This window comes from Astatotilapia calliptera, chromosome 5, assembly GCF_900246225.1.
Source record: "Astatotilapia calliptera chromosome 5, fAstCal1.2, whole genome shotgun sequence".
NCBI classification, from domain to species: Eukaryota; Metazoa; Chordata; class Actinopteri; order Cichliformes; family Cichlidae; genus Astatotilapia; species Astatotilapia calliptera.
Genome location: NC_039306.1, coordinates 7,424,608 through 7,450,116, shown reverse-complemented (window position 1 = coordinate 7,450,116; position 25,509 = coordinate 7,424,608). Strand labels below are relative to the sequence as shown.

General features: G+C 39.7%; 1 protein-coding gene across 3 annotated transcripts in view; it reads right to left on the bottom strand.

The window, feature by feature from the left end:
- tafa3a (TAFA chemokine like family member 3a) overlaps nucleotides 1–25,161 on the bottom strand; it is a 112,700-nt gene extending 87,539 nt beyond the window's left edge. For 2 of the 3 annotated variants that reach the window (XM_026166965.1, XM_026166963.1), the window contains exon 1: nucleotides 23,373–24,171. The gene's annotated coding sequence lies outside the window, so the exon portion shown is untranslated. Of the gene's footprint in view, nucleotides 1–23,372; nucleotides 24,172–25,143 lie in introns of those variants that run through there. The other variant, XM_026166964.1, reaches the window with a different exon arrangement.
- Nucleotides 25,162–25,509: the final 348 nt, after the last annotated feature.

Here is a 25,509-nt window from a genome sequence, read left to right as displayed (position 1 = left end):
GGGCCAGATCAATAAGGCTTTTGGATATTTTAAGAAAATAAGGAGCCATGCAGACAGCCCAGAGCTGCACCGTGGCTTCAGCGCTGTGTGTATTTAGAGAGCAACTCCTGAGGGGAAGGCAAAGAGCAGCAAAGCTCAAACAGAGCCACAGAGTCATTATTTTTAGTCCTGTTTGCTGTGGGCTCGTTCGAAACGCCCTCTTTCCTCCCCGGGAATAAAGAGCAGCAGCGTGAGAAGAGAAACGGAGCAGAGCCCGAGGAGAGTGCACACAGATATACACATCATTATAGAATCAGATCCAACCATAATTATTATCGCTTAGTTTCATTTGTTACAGTTGACTTAAGTCATTTTGGTGCTATAGGTGCATTCTGGAAGGCAAATGATAGCAGATGAAAGTCATGTGTCTCAGTGCAAATGTTAGCGCTGTGTTCATCCGGATAGGACATTTTTAACATGAAACTATATTACACTTTGGCTCTTGGTGTTGGCAGACTTTTACAGGTCATTAGAAGGGAGGAAAGGTCTAACATGATGGCGCCATGGGATTTTGGCACTGAAACACTGCTCCTTTATCAAAGTCTCTTACCCGTTGCAGAAAAATTAGCATCTGTGTGCAGATGTGAATTTAAAAGTTTGATCATGAGGATAACGCACATGGGTCTGCAAGCACAGCTCTACGTCTGGGTACATGTGTGCGTCTCTGAAGCATCAAAGGTGGGAGCTCATTCTGGTAGTGCTAATAAAGAACAAAAGCAGAGCCAGAGATGACATCTATGATCTATCACACTCAGCCACCTGCTTCCCAAAAAGAAGGCCATTTAAATGCCACATGTGCTCTGAAGCTTCATCGTCTGCCAACCATAAAACACCAGAATACAGAATTACACACATACACACAGAGGTTTTCCTATATAAAAATGCACACAGAGTATACTGGCGCACACAAGGGAAGTGCTCATATCGAAACCTGACAGCCATTTGGAAAGAGAAAAAATATATATAACCTAATTTTTTCTCCACAGTAACCCACATGGAGCCAAATGATGCATGTGCAGCTGTCATGTGTTTTAGAAATGGCCGAGGATATCTTCAGAGGTCGACCAGACTGAACTCGCTGGGAGCCACAGGCCCATTGGTCACAGAGCACATGAAGTCCAACAAAATCTGACCAACTGTCTGCACTTGGGTTGCTCAATATGTGAACCAAGCTGCACTGGAGTGGACAAGAAAATCACGTAGTATGCTTTAATGTACAGCCAAGTTGCGACCAACAAACACAAGTTTAAACGTACTTCAGTGATTTCAGTGACACAGATGAAAAATATAGCTTAAAGCACAGCCACATTTTTTAAATTAATATTTAAATAATTTGTTTCAGAGTTTCCTTATGAACTATGAAAAGAGCAGCACATATCTTCAGTGTTTGTATTACAATTAACGTGAATCACATCAATCATTTGATGAGATCAGTACCACACTCACATATGCCCATGAAGCTGGAGCCAGTTAGCTTAGCTTAGCATGAAGAAAAGAGATGGGAAAATGCCGTACCTTTCCCTATCTTCTACTGCGACAAAATCTAAACCTCAAAACTTCCATCCGTCCATCCGTTCTCTTCTGCTTATCTAGTTCAGGGTTGCAGGGGGCTGGAGCCTATCCCAGCTACCCAAGGGTAAGAGGCAGGGTGCACCCTGGACAGGTTGCCAGGGCTAACACACAGAGTCAGACAACCATTTGCACTCAGATTCAAACCTATGGCTAATTTATCATTTATAATTACCTAACCGCAACCGCACTAACTGCATGTCTTTGGACTGTGGCAGGAAGCCGGACACAAGGAGGACATGCAACAGGGAGAACAGAAAAGCCCCAGACAGATGGTGAATTCTAGCACAGGACCTTCTTGCTGTGAGGCAACATTGCTAACTACAGTGTTGCACAACCTAAAACTTAACATAATTTATTTGTAATTTTATAAAGGGATCAGGGCATTATGGTTAGGATTCCTGTCTGGTTGTTTCAAAGTCACTATTCAGACATAAGAGATAGATACTAGCTGAACTCTAGCTTACACAATCATGTCCAGGCAGAATTTGTTAAGGTCAAGTAGCAACTTTCTCATCTTAAAAATGAAGCTAAGCAAAGTATTCATTCAAGTGAATAAAAAGTATTACAACATTAGGCCCAAGCAGCACCCAGCTTTTTAACAAAACCACTGATAACACAAGAGCAGCAGTGCAGATAAAGCTGGCACAGTTCAACGTGGAGCGCAGGCCCGTCTACACACTCCGCAAAGATCAAAGACACAGTGACCTCAGCCACAGTGAAAGAAAACATTTATCTGGTGTCCAAAACACCAGTCTGCCATTTCTGTAATCACCATTAAAACCTTCACTTGGAAAAAACCATCCCACTTTCTATCGCTGTGAGCTGCAACACCTGCAACAAACAGGGGTGAGTCTAAAGGGGCATATGGATTGTACAAGACCATATTTATATCATAACATAATTTCAGATTTCAAGTGAAATATTATCAAATATGATATTTATGAAAATATATTAATATTTTAAAAATATTTTTTTAAATTACAGACCAATAAAAATGTAGATGGGACTGAAAAACTCTGAGCCACTGAGCTGATGGTTCTTAGGCTTAATATTAATTAACATCTGCAGCATCATAACGTCTGTTCTCAGCAGCACAAAAACATGGCGTCAGAGCACAGGGCAGACTTCAGGATACTGATACGCTCACTTTTCTTCATTCCAGCCACCACTTTCTCCTTTAAAGGCAGACACAAACTCACTCATTCACTTTCACACTTAAACAAGCAAACAAGCACCAAATCTACATCATTCAGCTGATACAACACTGTCAGAAGTCAAAGGAGCTTGCAAAGACATAAAGAAGTCCAGACGCTTTTCTTTGCAAGCTCCTTTGACTACGATAACCTGGATGACTGAGAACCTTCACAGACAACACTGTCAGAACTCCCTTGCCTCCTATTAATGTCAGAAAGTCTCCCGAGAAGACAGAATAAAGGCAGTTTTATTTGATGCCTTTGTTTAGATTGCATGTATACCTTATTTTATTTGACATTAGTGTATTTGACATCACAGATTTATTTTTGCATTTAAGAAAGTGTTTTCTTTTTAAAAAAAAAATAATAATAATAATTAATTAAATTATTAAAACATTAACCTTTCTAAAAAGGAAACCCATGAGCAGTTCATTTTGAAATACCTGTTTTTTTCTCTTTTGAATATTTACTTTTGCTCAATTAATAAGGCAAAATTATTTCTTATCCGATTTCTCAATAATCGATAGAGCACTCAATTACTAAAATAATCGATAATCAGAACTGAAGAAGCTTCTTGGATGACAGATGAAATGTCTTCAAGAAACTTAAAGAAGACCAGTCGCTTTTCTTTCCAAGCTCTATAAATCGATATCTGCAGCACTGTTATTAACATGACCTCTTGTGTGACTGACTAAGAATTTTATGCTCCAGTTTTGTTGTTCTAGTATTTTATTCATCTGTTACTTAGAGCTAATTACCAAATTAATCCTAAATTAATTATCTTCCCTCTCATTGTGACTTCTGTCTTTTAAAAAGAACTAACATATTAGTGGGCAAAATGCTTACGTACACCATTCAGAATCAATGGGTGACTTACAGTCTTTAATTTACAGAGCCACTCTGCCTTACCTTGGTTTCCCTTTAGTTGTTAACACACTCCAGCCAACAGAGGCTTCCTAGTGCTGTACATTTTTGAGTGGAACAATTTCAGTGAGATTTTATTTTCAGATCTTTCTGAAAGGGTGTTATTTTTTTTAAAACCTGCAAATGTTTCACTGCATTATGGTACTGCCAGCAAAAGACTCAACGAGAGATGTTTTCTCCAGTTTTCTAGTAATTTCAGACAAAAGCTCACAAAGAAGAAATCTGGCTTTGAAATTATGTTGTGGGTTTTTTGTGGCATTATTATATCCCTACAGCAATTCAGTAGACATATCAATCAATTCTATAGGTACTTTATATAAGTAACCAGCAAACACATAGAAAATACTATTTACACAGTAGCTATAAAGGTTAAAAGAGCAGCTTTCTGCTCTGAGAGCAACTTCTACAGCAAACGTTGCATCAGTGATGAACTCTGTGTTCAATGGGTATTGAGTTTCAGAGCTAAAAAAAAATAAATAAATATGAACAACAGTTGACTTCTAGTTTTCTTTCCATCTGAAAACTTCATCAATAACAATAAACAAATGTGGCGATTGGAGAGTGAGTAAATCTTGCTGTATTTGTGTCTTTGTTTTAAAGATGTGAGAGGATATCCTAGAATTATATGATATATTTATATAGTCTCTGAAAAATTTCAGTAATTATTAACAGCATTTTGTTTTTGTTTTGCTGTGATACAGTCTTTAATATACCTACTGTACCATTAATTATCACTCACTTATGGAGCTCTGCCCTGTTTGCCCTTTGTTCAATATTTAACATTTTTAAGCCTTTCCAGGACATTTTTGCTATATGAGCACCTAAAATGTAATAGACAAGGGTTATTACAAAACTGTTTGTTTATTGCTACTTCTTTATCTCTGTTATTGTAGAAGAGTACTACAAATCAAAATGATATTACCTATGATAATTATTTGTGGAGAAACACTTTGAAATGTTTAGATAGAAGCTTAACAAAATCTGCAGGCAATGGTACATATTTGGTAAAACATCTGTGTAAAGAAGAGCTGTTTTTTTTAACAAACCGCATTAGCTGAACTGTGTCAGTCTGTGTGAGCAGAAATGGAATAAAACATAAAGGAAGTTGAATAGAAGTAGAAAGAAAACAACATCCCCTAAAACACACCAGAAGTTGAATAAAACGTAATGGAAATAGAATGAAACATGAAAGAAGTTGAATAAAACACAATAGAAAAAGAAAATCTCATTAAACAAAACAGAAGTGTTTCTGGAGACACAATAACCTGACAGACCGATTGCAGAAGTGACAGAAACAAAAAAATGAGACACTTAAAAGAAGCCGAAGGTTTAGGATGCAAGGTAAGGTAAGGTCTTAGTCATTTCAAAAAAGAGATATTAAAAAAAGATATGATATAGTTATGTTATGACTTAATAGTGATTTACCTGTTCAGCTGATCGATCTATGCCTAACATAATTGCCAATTATGGATCACTTTGCTGTCCCATGTGAACTACAGTAATAGTGAGTTATGCTGACAAGCTGTAACGTGGAAAAACAAGGGAGAAATGCAGAAAACCAACGGTCAGAATTACAAATTTAAACTCATGTTGTACATATTGTTACATACACTGATTTAAATGCTGTAAATTCACATACAGAATTCTATCTAAAAATGCACAGCCTATCTCTGATGCTAAGGAGGCTTTTTATCAGGATGTAGCTGAAATTGAAAATTGTTCATCTATGACACACTGACACACTTGAACAACATGTTGCCTTCTGTTCACTGGGTAGCATATACCAAAAACAAGAAGCAAGAGACACATAGTCTAAAATCCTTGCAGCGAGCTTTAGTCTTTCCTTTTTTCTTAACAGATGAAAGAGCCAGAGAGCTGGGCACTTCATTTTTTTCTCTTTTCAGTGAACATTTATTCTGTCCTGACAGGATGATGTCCTGTCGGATGCTTATAGCTGTGTCATAGAACATCTTCAGTCATGTCTTCTCTGGCTTCACTCCAGAGCTATGAGGGGAGATGTCTTCACAAACCTCAATGTAATGCAAATGTCTAAGTCCATATCCAACTTTGTAGTCCCAGTGGTGCCGAAGGGGTTTTCTGACTGAGATATGCCATATGTTAATAAAGAATCACTGTCAATTCTCACACCATTAATTCTGTGGAAGCTGCACAAACTGTTAACCATCAAGCTATCAGCTCCTTCTCTCCAACCCCAGTCTGTCTCTCACTTCTCATAGACCTCATTTGCAGATAATACGCAATACAGGGGAAAAAGTGGTCTTTTTAATTATCCTGAGGATTATGAGGTTTGAGTTATTCCCAAATGCTAATACATAGATGGCAGCTGTGCATCTTTGCATAAGCAGGAGTATATTACCCTTCCATTTAGCCTCTGTTCCTGATGGCTTACAGCTGATCTTTGCACACCTCATTTAACGGGGAAATAAGAGACTGGGAAGCTTTGCGCGAGAGACCTCAGAGCGTAATGAAGTTCGAGCTCCGATTAAGGAGCAAATGCCAGAACTCACAAAGTTAATGACAGAAATGAAATATGGAATCAATAAGGAATTCATTTTGAACTATAAAAGAGACGGATGAAGAAGATTTTATGGCACTGAGTCGAACTCATAAATTAAGACTCACAATATTGATCAGATTTAATTGTAGCCGCAGACGAGTGCTGTTTACAAGATGAAAATAATTCAGTAACTTTTTAATAAGTCTGTTAACCATCTAAATGTGCGGTATTACGCTGCTGTCTCCTGACATGAATCCGGCCCATCAGGAACAGGTCTATATTGGCTCCATGTCAAGTCTAAGCATTGGTTAATTATTTTAAGGTTTATTTTAAGATGCATTTTAGACATAAGTGATTTTTGTTTAATTAGCCTAATTATCTTTAATTGTGTTTAAGTGTTTAATTATTATACTGCTAAAACTAACCATCTTTACACACTCAAAAACAGCTCAAAAGGGTAAGCATACATAACCATTAATTTAAATTTAACCCTGGACAAGTTGCCAGTCTGTCACAGGGCCAACACAGAAAGGCAGACAACCACTTGAACTCACTAAGCTAAAATCCACGCATATGTAATTATAACAGATCATTTCTTACATGTGAACAAAGTTAACAGTGAGTCAGTGCTGTCTTGGTGGTACAGCCTGCATAAACTTCTTTTCACTCTACTAGGAGTAGAAAATAAACTCCCTGGTGTTTCTCTCATCCCTTTAATGTACAGCTCAAGAGTTCCAACTTACTGTTGTCTAGGTGTGAGTTACAGTGGGTGGACAGTGATATGTTAAATATCCCCATGGGTCACAGTCATTTCACCTAAATCCTTTGTTTAATGCAAACCCTGTACATGAAGCATATAATATATGCTACCAACACTGACGTATGCCCAAAGATGATAACAAAGAAGTGTTCTGTTTTCTACATTGTGGTCTTATCTGAGACTAAATGATCTTTATTGGAATGAGCACATCCTGTGCATGATTCATATACTGAAAAGAGCTAGATGTGGAGCATTGGCTTTTCAAGCATCACAGGGATAGACAAAAAATACCTACAGCACTCTGACCTCAAAAATCGTGAACTTGACTTTGATGCCATTCCAAAACTACCACACGCATGAAAAAAATATCTGTACAAGTTTCAACAAATCAATAATATTCACAGTCCTCATTAATTACTGCTGCTCTGCACAAGTACACAGGAAAATCACCCACATGCTCTTCACACAACCACAAACCCCCACAGCAGACATATTTACTTTCTTCTCTTTAATTCTGTATTTTCTTCTTGGCTCGCTTAGCTGCTACTTTGTCAGCGAATGTGGGAGACAAAATAATTGCCTCTATATTTCCTGCATTGATTTCTTGCACAGTTCTAATACAGTGGTCAGGCTGGCCACTCAGGCATCCATGACAGGCCCCTGTATTGCAGGCTTTGTGTTTCAAGAAAAAGAAGCACTTAAGATTCAAGACTCTTGATTTTCTACAGCTTGCACTCAAGGTCAAACATTAGAAATCAAAACAAAAAAATGCCTCAAGGAAAAAGCATTTTAGAAAAATCTGAACTACAGATGAAGCGCATATGGATACTGAAGTAAATTAAAAATGTCAAGGTCAAAAGTGGAGAAGACCCAAATGCAGGACACTGCAAGTGGAATATATAATTAAAAAGAGGAGCCTTTTATTTACGCAATAAATAAGGTAAATGAGTGCAAGAAAGTGTAACACAATATAACAGATATTGTACAAAAAGCCAGAACTTAATTATACACAGATTGATGATTAAGGAATGACAAACTGGAAGCTACGGGAACACAGGTGAAGACAATCAGGGGAATTAAGGAAGACATGAAATGAAAGAAAAACAAAAAATCAAAGTAAAACTGTAAAATAGCCAAATGTCATTGAGACAGACATGAGTACTAGCATTTAACGAGTATGACACCAGTTAGCACTGTCACTTCACAGCAAGAAAATCCTGGGCGTGATTCCACCAGCTGGTTAGATTCAAACCCAGTGTGTGGAGTTTGCATGTTCTCCCCATGCCTGCACGGATTCTGTCTGGCTACCCCAAAAGTTAAAAACCAGTGAGTGGTTGTCATTTTCTTTGTGTTAGCCCTATGACACACTGGCAGTCTCACTACAATGTACCCCACCTCTCGCCAAATGACAGCTGGGATACTATTACTGCATCCCTGAATTGGATAAGTAGAAGACAACATACTGAACATGAAAGCAGGAAAACTCACACTAAAAGATCAAGACAGAGACAAGGAAACACCAGAGGATAACGTCGTGAACACGGAAAAACAGAGAGGAAATAGAGTGGGGGAAAAAAATCACAACTAAACTAAGACAAAGGATGCAGAACTGAAATTCTGCCCTGGCATAACCTTAACCTAAAAGCAAGAATCAAAGATGTCACAGGAAACAAAGTTTGCAATCTACTAGAAAAAAGAAATCAAAGCAGGAAATACACTTATTAATCAGAACCTGGAGTAATAATAAAACCTCAACCAAACTCAAATTAAAATATTTTCACATATATTCCTCCAAAAGAACAACATAAATGATCTAGCACCAACACGGAAAGTGAGACATAAATATATAAATATAAGAATTAAGGGATTGGAAGATGGTTAACAAGACAGAAAACACAAAGAAAAATAAACACTGCGGCTTTTCTTAGCTCACATAATTCTTACAAAAAGTTTTATCTTTTCTGGCCTCAAGAAAACATAGTTAATAAACAATACATACGGGAAAAACATCACCAAAGGGTTTGTAACTCATAAATGTAACCAAGTTTCAAAGGACTTGATCAGATACTTTGTCCAGACCTCTAAATGCATCAAGTTTGAAGGGGATATTTTTATAATAATGCAAAATAATACAGCAGGGAGCACTGATCCTGTCATCATTGGTTTCTCTTGAGTAATTTGTGAATTGTTTGCCCCGCCCTCAATACAGTCACCTGTGTTTTCCCTGCCACACCTTTTTCCTATTAGTCTTTATCTTTATGTTCTGCTTTTCACTTCTCACTTGTCAATTTATGTATGTTGAATGCAACTGGTAATCATTCCAGGCATGTGTTTGCATTTTCCTGCTTCTCCTAGGTTTCCCTGTTCATTATTTCTTCCTGATTTATATTGTACTTGTTTTTGGACCTTTCCTTTTCGCTCGTCTTTCTCTCTCTGACTGCGTCTCCATGTTTGATCTCTTTCTGGATTAAAGACTGTATTTTGGACGTTATTTGGCCTCTGAGTGCCCTGCCTTGTCTTTAACTTTCTGTGGCAGGTAAAAAAAAAAATAGCCACAGTTTTTCAAAGGCTTTTAGGTGCAACAAATACTAATTTTACAAATAGAAGTTAAGCAGAGATATGCTGTGTCATGGAGGTAGTACATTTAACAAACCTTAATTAGTAGTGGCACTGACATTGGCAGTGTTTCACACTGATGCATCTTTGTTGAAGAGATTTGTGTTTTCAGTGAATAGTCAACTATGTAAATAGGATTTGCTGTTAGCATCATTGACTTGAACGAGCACCAGAAGTGTGTGTTGCATGTGACGGACTGTAGTAATACTAAACAATGTCGACATGGCTTTTATTAATGAAAATTTAAACAGCAGCGACCAGCAGTACTGCTAAAGACAATCATTTAACATTTAAGAGAGTTTGACAACTGAAGCCAGAGCTAATTCTCAGGTTGAAGTTTGCAGGCAGTTGTAGGAAATATTTGAGTGAATGAAGAGTTACAGTTACAAAAGCTCGTACAGAGATGTCTCACATATAAAACCCGATTTTTCAAACTGTTCTTTACAAATTAAGCGGTTAACACATTTTTCGGAGAAAGAAGTTGCACCAATTAGGTCCTGCATGGATGGGAGGAGGCTGTTCTCATTTAAAAATGTGATAGAACTAATAATAAACTACTTTTCTAGAACTCTGAATACGATCTAGTCTATTTCAATCTAAAAGCGTGTAATGAAAAGCTTAATGAAAATGAGACTTACTGATGCACCGTTATGAAATATGTTTAAAAGATCATTTTTCTTAGTGTAACTAAAATCCTGAGTGAATGCTGTTTAAACATCTGACCCTGACTCTCGAACAAAAATAAATCAAATTAAAATATTATAACCAATTTTAATTAGTGATGAACTCCACCTGAGTATTTTCAGCTTTAAAAGATTCAAAAGTCCACACTGCTTTTCACTCTCTCTTTTTTTTTTTGCAAAAACTGGGGACATAGCAACCTTGTTAAAAAAAAAAAAAGAAGTCATTTGATTGTGATCATACACGGTTTGGGAAAGTTGATTAAAGCTCAGAATGAACAGGTGCAGTGAGTCAACACATTGTACGTGTTTAATTGTGTCCGCTGTTCATTCAAGACTGGACAATCTTCCAGGTTGAACTCGAGCTTGAAAATTTTGGCTATGTAGATAATAAAGATATCTGACAGTAACTGATTGGCTCACAAGGCAAACATGTCTCGGTTCAGGGCAAATATAGATTGTTACACATTTAGGAATGAAAAAGATAATAAACTCTTGCTTGGCCCGAAGCCAGTTCTTACTGTAGCCTTTCCATTTAATGAATAGAAAAAACACAGTCTTCTATGATTTTTGCAGTTCGTAATTGCCCAACTTTTCATCCTGTTTTAGCCTGCACTTTTTATGCTCCCTGGGACAAATGTTTAGTATATTGACCCCCTTGAACCTTCCCTTCTGCTGTAGACTGCTCTTTAAATTAGGCAAAGGATGGAAACATCACCCACACACTCAGCTGAATGAGGACCCAGCTTCATAGAAACTAAACAAGTGCAAGAGTTAGAAGACGGAAGCATGTGGGAAGGACAGAAAAAAAAGAGGTTAAAAAATAAAAGTACATTGTCCACTTACACCAGTCTTGACTCCTGCTGAGTGAAGAGAATTTTTCCTTCAGATCTAAAGCCTTGTCCAACACAGTCTTTCCTCTTAACGGTCCAGTGGGGTGAAAGCACCCTTTGAGCCTTTTTACAACGACTGCATGACATCACACCGTCTGAGAACACCTCTCCCACCCTGCGTGTCAGAGAGGGATGAGACGACATGCTGGATCGGCAGAGAAAGCAAGAGAACAGGAGCAAGAGAGCACTAGCCCTCTGGTCTCAACTGAGGCATCAATTAATGAGCAGCCTGGGAATGTGTCCATCCAGACACACTTTTCACCGAAGTGCCACAGGAGGCCATGGCAGGGCCACAGACGGCTGGGGGACGTGAATAATTGAGGTCCCTGTTTTAAATGTTTAAATAAATTAGGACCAGGGGAAGAGGTGTTAAGAGACGTACAAGTGGGAGAATGGGAATTACAGCAAAAATATCTCCATTACGTCTCTGATCGCGAAGCAGCAAGGTGTTCATTGTCAGGAGTAAAGCTTCCAAGTCACGTCACCAGTTGGGTGAAATAAGCGTATGTTACATAGTCAAAGGAGCTTGCAAAGAAAAGCGTCTGGACTTCTTTAAGTTGCTTGAAGATGTTTCACCTCTCATCCGAGAAGCTTCTTCAGTTCTAAGGTCAAATGGTGGAGAGTGGATAAGAACATCAAGTTCACCAGGGAAGACACAAAGGACAACTGTCTGCCTTTCCTGGACTGCGCTGTGCACATTGAAGAGAACGGCAAACTCAACATCGAAGTTTACCGGAAGCCCACACACACGGACCAGTACCTCCTCTTTGACTCCCATCACCCTTTGGAACACAAACTTGGAGTAATCAGGACCCTACACCACCGGGCAGAACATGTTCCCTCTAAGCCTGAAGGGAAAAAGAAGGAACACACACATGTAAAGGAAGCACTCAAAACGTGCGGCTATCCTAAATGGGCGTTCTTAAAGTCAGCAAAGAGGCACAGAAAAGAAGATCAGACACCAGCGAGGGAGGACAGACGCAACAATATTGTCATCCCCTATGTAGCCGGCGTATCAGAGAAACTCAGGAGAGTTTTCTCCAAGCATGACATCCCAGTGTATTTCAGACCCAGCAACACGCTCAGACAGAAACTGGTTCACCCGAAAGACAAAACGCCAAAACACAGACTTAACAATGTGGTGTATGCTGTACAGTGCAGCGAGGAATGCTCAGACCTCTACATCGGAGAGACCAAACAGCCACTTCACAAGCGCATGGCACAACACAGAAGAGCCACCTCCACAGGACAAGACTCAGCAGTCCATCTGCATCTTAAGGATAAAGGACACTCTTTCGAGGATGCCAATGTTCACATTTTGGACAGAGAGGACAGATGGTTTGAAAGAGGAGTGAAAGAAGCCATCTATGTCCACTGTGAGTGACCATCTTTGAACAGAGGCGGGGGTTTACGACACCAACTCTCTGCCATCTATAATCCAGTTTTGAGATCCCTTCCCAGATGCCTTAACGCCCACTCACATCCTGGGCCATCTGACCTCAGGAATTCGCATGATAAGGTGGGGCCAGGTTTCACAATGAACACACCCGAAACTCTGGCTGATTGGGACCCACGCCCAGTTTCCCACCTTGGCTCAGGCGATTAGAGGATCATCAGGGGGTCCTTTTGTCCCTCTGTGGGGGGTCACTCCCACTAGGTTTATATCTGGGACTCTCCACCATTTGACCTTAGAACTGAAGAAGCTTCTCGGATGAGAGGTGAAACGTCTTCAAGCAACTTAAAGAAGTCCAGACGCTTTTCTTTGCAAGCTCCTTTGACTACGATGACCTGGATGACTGAGAACCTTCACAGACGTATGTTACATATAACACAACTCTAGCTTTACAACTGTGGAGATCGAGTTTAATGCTTTGCTGCTTCATTTATCAACCAGGTGAAACAAATATATCCCTGATCTTCTTTGTGCCCAAATCGAGCACATATGTGTGTCTTGGGGTGGGTACTGATCAGATGTGATACACAAATTTTATCTAACTCTGAGAGCTCATCAGCAGTGAGGTGACAAATAGCGAGTGGAGAGTTCTTTGAAGACCTAACGGGAGACCACACAGTACTAAAGCCAGACTACATCATCCTATCCCAGGAGGTTCTGTGCCTGGACAGCCTAGCAGATAAAGTCCTGAAAAATAAAATGAGAGCCATGTTTTCTTTCTTTTTGCTGCCCATCGTCACATTTCCAGATCCATGAGGTAACCGCAAGAGGAATGTACCAATTGTGGACCAATAAAGATACAATGATTAAAATATCAACTCAGCTTCATGACAGTGGTTAATAAATGGGTTTTGGTTGCAAAGCAAAAAAGTTTATAAAACATACGGGGGTTACAAAGGGGTACTAAAACTCAGTAATATTTGCATATCTGAGGAAAATCTTTCTAGTAATGTTCTTGTTGAACTGCTGCTCAGATTTTGTCCAATCTCACATCAAACCACTTCATTTTCTTTGAGCTACTTTAGATTCTTTGAACAGAAAAAAAATATTTTTTAAACACATAGTTTCTAAAAAGCTTTCTCTGGTGATAAATCGAAAATAAATCTAAATGACTATTAGCGTTACAGCGCTATTGTTTTCTCTTATAACTGTATGTGCACAACATGCATCACGGATTTTAGTGCCATATGGCCTATTTCAGTTCAGTGTTTATCAAACTGTACAAAGGCACAGTGTGTGACATTACAGCAGCTGATATTTTGTACCAGCCAGTTGTCAGCAGGACACAGAGAGTAAACAAAGCCCTAGTGATTGGCAGCCGTTCCACTCTACAGAATCCAGCAGAGATAGCTCAAATTGGATGCAAAAACTGCACACCTAGATTTCAATTTGTCTTGTGCATTGATTGTGATTTGTCTCCAGTATGTGAAGCTGGGGAGTAAACAGTGATCAAATTGATATGGTCCCATAGAGGCTATACGCATTTAGGGTGCTCTGGGCATGCACTGGTTTATGAGGCAGAACAGACAGACTGTCAGCTAAGGGATGACACAAGAGGTGGTATCAGGCTTGTTGGGTGTGGGCGGCTTCTTCTGAGCTGCCAGTGGACCACTGCTTCTCCTCTTTCATTTTCTCCTTCTCACCCTCTCTCTCTCTCTCTCTCTCTCTCTCTCTCTCTCTCTCTCTCTCTCTCTCTCTCTCTCTCTCTCTCACACACACACACACACACACACACACACACACACACACACACACACACACACCTATGTCCAAAGCCCAGGAGAAATTAGTCACCCCACACATTGCGGTGAAGCAGTTGTTGTGTGTGCATGTGAATACGATGTGTATTTGAAGGAAAGACAAGAGTGCAAGGAGAGCGCACAGGGATAGGAAATAAAATGCATTTTCAATCCATCCTTTATAATTCTGCCTTGTATTTGAAAATTGATACTGGTGTAGAAAAGGAACATCCATCTAAGCACAAGAACTGTATTGCAGGAAAGCGTCCATGTGCAGTACAGATACAAGAGTGGCCACAAGAGGAAAACGATAAGAGGATCTACAAGAGATAGAGTTGGTGCTGTGATAGACTGATGTACCTGGGAAACAGGTCAGCTGGGAAAGGCTCCAGCACCTCCTGTGACACAAAATTGAATAAGCGACTGAGAAAATGGGTGGATGAAATGAATGAATCTACAAGAGACCCTAAGCTTGAATCTTCACACAGACACAAAGGGTCTGGGCAGCATCGTGCCACTCTTTCTAAAATGGTACAAGGCCCATCATTACAAATTCTTGTATCCAGTTGAATCCCTTAAAAACAGGAATAAGATCAGTGATGTTTTTACTCGAATTAGATTTTGTGAGTTTTCTCAACATTTAATGTGATTTTCCAACCGGAAATGGAATCCACATGCAAACATGCTTAATTCTTGAATCTCAACAGAAGTGCGAACTTTAGAGTCAAGTTAGCACACTGATTAACCAGCCGTTCTGGAAGTTGACTCTGTTTATGGCAGATTGGGGGTGAACACTTCAGAATAGTACTGCCCAAGAGATTCTCTGGCAGAACAAAGAACATATGATTGTTTATGGAGGCTCATAAATTCCCTTCCCTTTTTTTAATGCATATAATGGTTTGTTTACACTGTCACCAGGGTAAAACTAATTTCTATTTGATTTCTGATTTTACAGAGGGCTTCTCTAAATTTCCTACTGCTTCATACAGAACATTTATATTATATTCCCATTATTATTATTATTATTATTATTATTATTATTATGACTGCCACTTAAGCTTAAAATCTTAAAATCATCAATCACAGATTCTGAATTCAACGCAAAATTCTTCTAATTGAGCATCTGTTTATCTACATAACAGCATGTATGTCTGAGGTCACATGGGCAGAGCTTTGCGCTTTAAGAAAGTCATGTGTCGAAAAGATGCAGTGTTGTAGGAATTTATGTAACTAGCATGTGACGTCCTTCACAGTAGCAGTAATTACATTTCTGTAAAGAGATCAATTCATGTAACATTGCAACAGTGTCTCTTTCTGCCTGTCTGTCATCTCCACAGACTCTTTACAAACCAACAAGGTAACAAGCCACGGCATAGGCACTGTGAAAAACAGAAAGATTTAATACAAATCTGTGAGCAAAAACTAGTGTAAAGTAATATTTAACAACAGGGTATGTAGTCCTGAGATGATCAGAGATGTCAGTTACTTCATAGCAAGTGATGCCATGAATTTAATTTCATATTTTTATTTATTAATGCTTAAGGGTCCAGTCACACAGGCCTAGAGACCCGTGGGCGATAAGCTGTCAACAACCACTGGCTTGAAAAAAATCAGTTGCAAAGAGGGAACTGCTACTTGCGATTGCTTTGGTCACCAGCAGATTGATGCAGTAGTCCATATTAGGGGTCCATATTAATAAGCTGTGCCTCACTCCTGCAGCCAACATGTTACTTGGAAGGCAAATGTTTTCATTTTCTGGTTTGTGTCGCACATTTCAGAGTTTCATGAGTATTGAAACTACTGATTAAATGGAGCCTACATTATTATACATAGTCTAATCTTAATTTTATTAGACTACAAGAGCTTGATTTGAAAAGAAACATATGTATTCTGTCATTTTCTTTAAAAAAAGAAAAACATACCAAGGAAAAAAGTAAAGAAGTAACAATAATGAAGCATCAATAGCATCAAAGAAACAAACAAATTATATGTTGAAAACATGATTCAAACTGTAGCCAAATTAGAAAGTAAAATCAATGGAAGATAAGCGGCTCAATTTTTGTACTTTTAAAACTGACTCCTGAAAGCTCTGTCAAAACAAAAACAAAGAGTTTAGACAAAGAATTGGGATGCCCACACATGCAGAGCTTGTAAAAATAATGAAGCAACAATACAATCTCAGAAATGTGGTAGCCGGTACCGATATTCAGGTCTGACACTTCAACAGTAAAATGAACCATTCGATGCCAAATAGCACTGAACTTCAAATATTAAACTCTACAGTGAAATATTCCTCCACACTGTCAAGACATTGTGTATGCAGCAGCTTCAGCTTTAACATTATCAGATGAATTAAAAAGATGCTCGACATTACCGCTTTAAATGAAGAAGCGGCAGTAACTGTGAAGGTTACATTAAAAGTTAGCTTCAAGTGAAGAGCTGATAAAGTATCTGTTAAGCTCGGGTATTCAAACAGTAGTGGGTGTACTTTCTCACAATTTTGTCATCCATGCCTTTACAATTTCTTCTAAATTCTAATTTCTTTAGTTAATGAAAACAGTTAATCATTGCTATATCATTTAAAAACATTTTAAAAGTCTGGCTTTTACATAACAGTTTTTACAGGTAATTGTTTTGTCTCCCACCACCAGGAGAAGCACTAATAAGCCCATCTGACCCCCCGCCTGACAATCCTGGCTCATGCTTCCAAACGTTCCCCATTTCCTCTCTCACACATACACAAGTCTGCTTCATTCATTAGTCATCGGTTACCCAAATGCAACTGAAAGGCGAAACTGCAAAAGAATAATTAAAAATGAAATGTGAAGTATTTATTGTTCATGTACGTAACTGACTGAAAGAGGAGGCGTGTTTGAATGGATGAAAGAGGAACATGAACCGGAGTTACCTCTGAGCTAATTCTGTCATAGTGCAAAGAAAACACAAGTACCCACATTTCATTTTGTTCATTACACCAAGGTTTGGCTGCTGGCTTCTGCACAATATTTAAGGGCATTCTGAAAATAGAAGCCTGCTTTGAAGAAGTCCTCACCTCTTCCACTGTTGGGCTCTCATCATGGAAAAACCTGACCGGACTTCATGTCAGGTCACAAAATTGCATTTTTACATAATGAGGGGTAGGAGAAAAAGAAAGTATGAGCTCTAAATTCATGTAAGAAAACCAGAGCAGGAACCAGTGCAACTTTCAATTTTGGAAAAGAAAGCCTAAATCAGCCTTCCCGCATGATGCGCATGTAGAGACCTTTGCCATTAATTGTCTCTTTTTTTGAGTCTGATTTCTTTCATCTTAATAACACAGGGTTGCCATGATCCTGCTCTCTCACCAAAAAAATTAAATTAAAATAACAAGCCAGAAACGACACCCTGTAATTGCAATTTTTACCCAGATTGTAGTCTAATGATTACAGGCATGATTTGGAGCTTGACAGTAACACCATACAAAATATGAGAGGAAAAAAACATACTGCTATGGACCCTCAGGCACCACAAGAGTCTGCCAAGAGAAAAGAGTCTGCCAACAAAAAAATGATAGCACCCTTTCTCCCCTAAGGACCACAATTTAGGATTTGGGTTTCTCAAATCTGCAATTCCCCCAACCTTTTCACTAGGTGGATGGTTGAAGGCTTGGAGAATTTAGTTTTTTTGTTGCTGTACTCAGGAGGACATTGATGAGATGTAGGCCCAATGGTAGAATACTGTGAGCGAGAGCTGCCAAAATCTGCCTAACAACAGAAGAGCCGTCAAAAAGGAGGAATAAAGGAGAGCAAAAGAAAGGATTGTTGGTAGAAAAGTCTGATGCCCGGCAAAGCTGAAAACCACCTCCATGGAAGAGTGAATTTCCCTTCTGAGGCTCTGATCCATTCAAACCTAATTGTCCTCAGTGTCTTCAAGACTTTGAGAGTCAGCTGGAGAATTACCCAGGAAGAGTCATGTATTACCTCTGCTCTATACTAAGCGTCTTCACTGAGTGGACTGAACCATTGGGTCTTAGAAAATCCATGTACAACAAGCTGTCAGGAGACTGCGCCGGTTCCACGTTGAAAGAATCCATTTAAAAGTGTCATACATAAGTAATTAACACCACGAGTTTTCAACTTGACCAGATGAATGTGAGAGGGGATAAAGATGATCAAACAAGGTATGAAAACTCCAAAAACTGTAACAGTTAAGTGAACAAGGTGCAAAAATCTAAACTGTTAGTTGTCTCAAAAGCTTTATTGTCAGCTTCAACAAATCATAAACAGTACATGTGTTTTACTCAGATACATCTTGAGATTTGCAGCTAAATTATCCAAAAAGTACCTCTACTTGATGGTTCCCTTTGTTTTAATGATATAAAGATGGGACACCACAGCTGGGGGTGACTAAAGCTATAACAGAGCTCTCCCAACAGTGTAAGGCTGTTCCAATACCGGGCCATCCTGACTGCTTCTGTGCTCTGGACCTTCAGCAGCAGCATACGTGAAGAATCAGGCAGCACAGACAGACTTTATAGCCATGGCATCATCTCACAAAATCACAAAATTACCTATGAGCTAAAGATTATGGCTGTGTTGTGATTTCAGCTTTATAGGTAAAATGACCACTTAGAAACAGCAGCATGTCACTCACTGAACAGTACAGTGAGAGTATTGCCACTCCCAGAGCAGAAATTTTGCAGGGGAGAAAGAACTCAAATCACAAAGCGGTAATATACAGTACTGTAGATTAGGACTTTAATTAATAGTTTCAATTGTATAAAATGTTTAAAAAGGCATTCAACTGTGAAAATGTGTATTTAATTCTAATTTTAAAAAATGTCTCTCTGTGGATCATCACAGAATGCAAAAAATGTCCACTTGCTCTACTGTATACAAAGTCTTATGTGGCATAAATGCACGTCACTGAAGAAGTGAATGATTTAACCTACCAAAATTAGGGAACATACGCTATATGAACAAAAGTACTAACCTACCTGCTCAGCCATAGATACCCACATAACGAAGCTCCTGGCACAGTTTTTGTGCTGATGTTAATGACAGGGGAGGTGGGAAACTCTGTAGTTATCTTATAGAGGAAAGAATCACTGTTGTTTGTCACAGCAGAGCTCTTTCAGGTTGTCGAACTTTTGTTCTGTAAAACTTTAACTGTAAAACTCAACAATAAACTGGACTGGACTACAAATACAGACATCCTGTATAAGAAGGGCCAGAGTCGACTCCACCTGCTGAGGAGACTGAAGTCCTTCAGAGTCTGCAGTTAATAAGGACATTCTATGACACTGTGGTAGCATCTGCCCTTTTCTATGCAGTGGCCTGCTGTGGGGGTGGATGCACGGACAGGGACAGGAGCAGGATTGACAAACTGGTGCGGAGGTCTAGCTCCGTGCTGGGATGTCCCCTGGAGTCTGTGGAGATGGTTGGCGATAGGAGGATGTTAGTAAAGCTGACATCCATCATGAACAACCCACATCACCCACTGCATGAGTATGTGAGTGGGCTGAGCAGCTCCTTTAGTCAGAGACTGAAACACCCTCGCTGCAGGAAGGAGCGCTTTCGCAGATCATTCATCCCAACAGCAGTTAGACTCTATAACTCTATAACTAATTTCCCCGTTGTGGGATTAATAAAGTCTTATCTTATCTTATCTTATCTTATCTTATCTTTGTGGATACAATGCAAATGATTCAAACCTGCATTGGTTTTTTAAGAATTAACCAAACATGATTCCTTTCTAACTTTTTAATAATAACTGTCTATACATTTTTCTCAAGGTGCTATTCTAGCTACAAAGAAATAATAACATGAAGTCAAGCATGATGATTCCTGCTGTGAGTGAGAGGGATGAAAGGCACCCAAGCTGACATGGTGCAGATTTTTGTTTAATAGTTATGAACAAAAAATGTATCCAAATCGTGAAATTGAATACCTAGACATCCAGACAGAAAACAATGATGCCAAAAAAAATCTATCAAATGATTCAATCTCAAAGTTTAAAAAATTTGTTTAAACAGATGACAAGTAGATCTAGCTTTTCCAAGACTGTCAGGTGAACCTTATGAGTGTCTCTACTTCAGTCATGTATACTGAACAAACAACAGAGGGAGCTGATATATTGCAATGACCTCACAACACGCACAACACAATTTTAATCAAGCAGTAGGCGATGCTGAAGCCTGTACACACAAGCACGATGCGCCCCCCACACACACCATTCATATAAATGCTCCGGAAAACACCCACTTTTTTTACAAACACCGCTACACTTCAACTGCACACACACGCGTGCTCTCTTGCTCCCCGTCTCCCTTTCTCACACACACCCACAGCCAAACATGCACACAGCAAATCAGCATGAATAAATAAGAGATGGAGTTGTGCTCACAGCCTAATCTCTCAGGGAAAAAAAACAAAAAAAAAAACAGCTCGCCACACATCAGCCCAGGCGAGTGAGTGGGACACTGCTGGCTTCCAGAAAACCAATTTGTTAGTTTATTGTCTTGGTGTTTAGTCTGTTGTTACAGTTCATTTCAGCCAGCCCATCCCAGGCATGCACCTTTAAATGGCATCTATAAAACATGGGATGTGCTGTCCTCTCGTCCTCCTCCTCCTCCACTGTACATGACAGAGCTGCATGCAAGCGTCACAATGCTGCACTTCGTTCGCTATGGTGGTGCTTTGAATTTCCCTTTAAACACCCGATGGATTCACCCCAGCAGCTCGAGCTGGCGCTTTGATAGGTGGAACAAACTGTGCTTTCTAAACACATTAGCCTATGGACACCGCTGAGCACCGAATCTTGAGGTGCTGAAATCGGGTGTAATCATGTAGATAGATGGCTGACTTTTTATTGTTCCGCTAAACCAAATCTGCAGGGCTGGTGGTGAATAGAGAATGTGTGGAATGATGCAATACCCCAGATTTTATGGTTAAGTCGTGGTGCTGCTCTGCAATGCTCTCGGTGTCAAAGCACTGGGCTGTCAAATGTATATGTAACGTGCACATGCGGACATGCTTGACATGCTCAAACATCAGGAAATGCAAAAAAATAGAAGATGTGCAGTACAAACAGGCAATCTTAATTGTACAACTACACAACACATGTACGAGGTGAAAAAACAATACATTGCTTGTATTATTTTGTCTCATGCCTGCAAACACAATCCGCACTCTTCTATTATGCCCTATTGATCTGACAGAGTGAGCAGGAAGCTGGCAGAGAACACAAATACTGCCTGGGGTGGCTCCTTAAAACTAGACACAAGCCTCTTATCCATGGTGTTCTCTTCCTCTGGAAATCACCTGGTGGCTCATGCATATCAAGTACTCTCTCCAAGCCTCAGTCTATACTCTGCCTTTTTCAGGCACTGTTGTTTGTTGCAATGTCTGTCTAATGGAAGCTTTATAGAAATTGCAGGCTAATCTGTCTTACCTGTACCAGCTACTTATTTGGCATTACTAAAGTGTGTTTTGTTGCATACCAACGGCCCGTTTTTGTTTCACCACTTGTTAGAGTACTCTGTGCAGATGTGAAGTAAGCCAATGTTATGGTGAACGTGACTTCATAACAAATCCCCACTTTTTTTTCTTCATCTCCTTCTTTCTTTTTTACAACTACCACTGCAGAGCGAGCAAATCTTTTTCTTCCAAGTTTCCAGTTTACTGTCAAATACAGTGGAACTGTCACAGGGATCCCATCTCCCTTAATCCCACGGTGGCCTTTGCTCTGCCTGTCAGCATTACCAGCCAATAACGCTGCACAATAAAACCCTCCAGAACAACAGTGGGCCGCAGGCAGCTTCAAGGGCTACTGACGGCGATCTATAAAACAATATAATGGGTTGCCTGTCAGTGAGTGTGAAAGGGAAGATCTACACCTCCTCTGACTCTCTGAGGGGACTTCAATTAATCACAGCAGAATTGTATCACCCCGCAATAGGAGTGTAAGGTTATTACCATCCCCATATTCTGCAGGATGAAATGCGATGATAGCACTAATTGAGGGGAAGAAAAAAAAAGCTGACCACACAACACTTGTCAAGAGGATGAAGGGCAAATGAAAGAACAAGGTGAACAAGTAGATAGACTGAGGTGGATTTTTAAAAAAAAAGTAGAGCGTATGAAACAAATTAGGAGAGGGAGAGTGGAAAGTCAAGGCTGCAAGAAAGGAATATATTCACAGTGGCGTGCAGGCATAATAATAAATATCTACAGTCTGCGTGCAACAGCTGACACCAAACACATGAGCCAGTTCTCATTAGGGACTCCTTCTGCGTGTTTGCAATATAATACAATGAGATAACACCACTGTACTTTGCTGAAGTCACAAACAAGCTGTTTATAGCTGGAGCTGCTTTTCTCTTATGTTGGGGTTAAAGGGAAGCACACTTGCACCTGCTGTGAATTCAGCTCTACATTTAACTTTGCACTGCAGGGAGCAACGTTTATGTTTTAGAGTTACCTTTGCCAAGGTACCAGTGATGTGGAATATGGAGATTTGGGGGTCCGAGATAGATAGATACTACTTAAAACAGTAGCATGTTGCTTGCATACATTTTCACATAGAAGGGAGTTCCTTTCGTGCCTTTGTGCACATGGGCAGATCTCTCAGAGGGGAAACTTTTTGTCCAATCGGAACTGTCAGTGATGGATTCATGTTGATGCCCACATCTAATATTCACTGAATCTTGAGAACATAAAGTTGAACATTTGCCAGCCTGCGGCTACACCTGTACGCCACCTAAAGTCATGAGTTTCCAGTAGCCCATTGCTGCCTGATGATTTGTAAAAAGCTATTTATCATAGTCAATCGTAGATTTTGCTGCCATTTCACAGTCGCACATGAGTTGTTAAGCATTAGAAATTCAGAATATTAATTGCAATCATTTATAGAGAGATAGATAGATATACATATAGATATATAAATATACATATATCCACTTCCACAGATAGGAATAACAAATTATAAACTCTAATTCCAACCTACCTGCCGTTGTTCTTTCAGTTAATCCCGGGAACTGTCCCTTTCATTTATTCTCCATTGCCAGCCACAAAAAAACGGAAGCCTCTTCTTTAGGCAAATGGCATTTCCTTGTCGCTACAAGACGCCCTGGACAACACATAACCTAAAACACTGGTCTAATGTTAAGCTCTCCAGACGCACAATCCCTGAGAGAAATGAGTCTAAAGTGGGGCTGCTGGATACTTGGAGGCGGTGGACTTGAAAGTCTATAAAAGTTACTGGTCCTCCGCCTCTGACTCACAACTTCCCATCCGCCAGAGCTCCACGGCAGCTGGACAACACGCCGGACCGTCACTCATACTTTCTGAATTCAAGGATGCAGTGGATTTTTACAATCCCCCTTCAACATACTGGTTGCAGATGGGTGTTTGGCAACGTTTTCTCGCAGTTGGAGAAATGGATCTGAGCTGTCCGAGTGATGAGAGAGCAGCCGGATTCATCACCAGCGCGTGTGGAGCCTCCTGATGCAGCGCTGGTGTTTTAGCGCCATCCAGCGGTTCTGTTGGATTGGAGTCTCCGGTGGCGACGGGGAGGACCTTTATCAGAAAGCTTCAGACGTTGGTAACTGGATGGTCGTGCCCTCTTGAATGCAGCAGTAGCGAGCAAACTACAGCAATGAAATAAAAACTGAATCAGATGAGTCACTAATTACGCCAGTGCCACTTGCAGCCGTTTGTTTGCAGCTTTGTATGCTGATTGGTTTATTTAAGATGTCTTATCGAAAGGATGTTTTTATAGTAAGGCATATTTCATATTGAGACACAACCAGTTTATCATGCCGCATGATTTTAGAAGATGCGCTTTGAGCTATTTTCGGTCAGTGGGTGGACCCAAGAAAAGATTTAGGGACTGTGTGAAAATTTTTTGAAGTGAAGAAGTATTACATATATTTTAATACTTTTATTTTAATATAGACTTAAGATCTTCAGTTATGAAGAAATGGCAATACGCTCCCTAACATCTTATAAACAGTGGTGCCAGTAGGCCTCAATGATGGCAATTTAGGCACTCGATACTTTTATTAATGACAACTTTGAACAATTTATTATTATTTATCCACTTTTCCTCCATGAGTTTCAGAGCTGTGAATAAATTATTGTTAAAAAAAAATAGGAAAATTAAATTCTCTTCCTTTAAGGTCTGATGTTGTCCTGCGATGTCACCTGACTTTCTTTCTTATGTTCTTCCTTTTATTCTTAAAAAAAGAGGGTTAATAGGCTACTGAAATCTTCATTAGAGCCACTAAATGCAAGTGAACACAAAAAAGGAAGACAGCTGTGTGCTGAAGGGTTTTTCACACCTCTGTGAAACACATGAACACCATCTTTTGTTGTAACCTAGAAGATTTCTTCTTTCTAAAAAAGTCCAAAATAGAATCAGAGGATAAGAACAAGATGAAGCGCCTCCTCAGTTCTCACAAAAAAGACCCCCCTCTTATCAAAACCCCTTCCCTTACCCTATCCAAACACACCACCCACACATACAATTGGTGCGAACGAGCCACTCTGAAGAACTTCAGCATTATGACATGAATTAGGCTCGTGAATACTCATCGAGTTTACGATAACACATTTTTGTGTCTTTGACATTCAGCTTCCACTCTCCCCATGCATTAGTGTCCAGGCTACAAAAGCCTCCCCTCCTTTAATTTCATTATCATCTCTCCATTTCTCAAGCATGCTCTTTCGTCGGCCCCCCCTGAATGGCAAGAATGGGTGGAATAATCAATACCAACCTTTGAAATAGCCTGTAGGAGATGGGATGCAAGCATTTGGACTTGTATTTGATTGATTTTGGACCGCCCTCCGAGAGTGTTGTCATCATGAAGCCAAAGCCATCTACTTCACAGAAGACTCCATAAACACCAGCACAAAAGCACAAAGTAAAATCAAAGGGCACTACACACAAAAACCCATGGATAGTGTACAAGAAAAATGTCATACCATTATCACTGCCGAGCTATAAAATTCAACCCAGATAGTGTATGTAGACCAGAGACAGGCTTCGCATCGCTTCATAACTGAATATAAATAGAGGAGCTGTTATTTTGATTCTGTGTGCGTCATTTATATCATATAATTTCTAAAGTCATCAAGTTTCT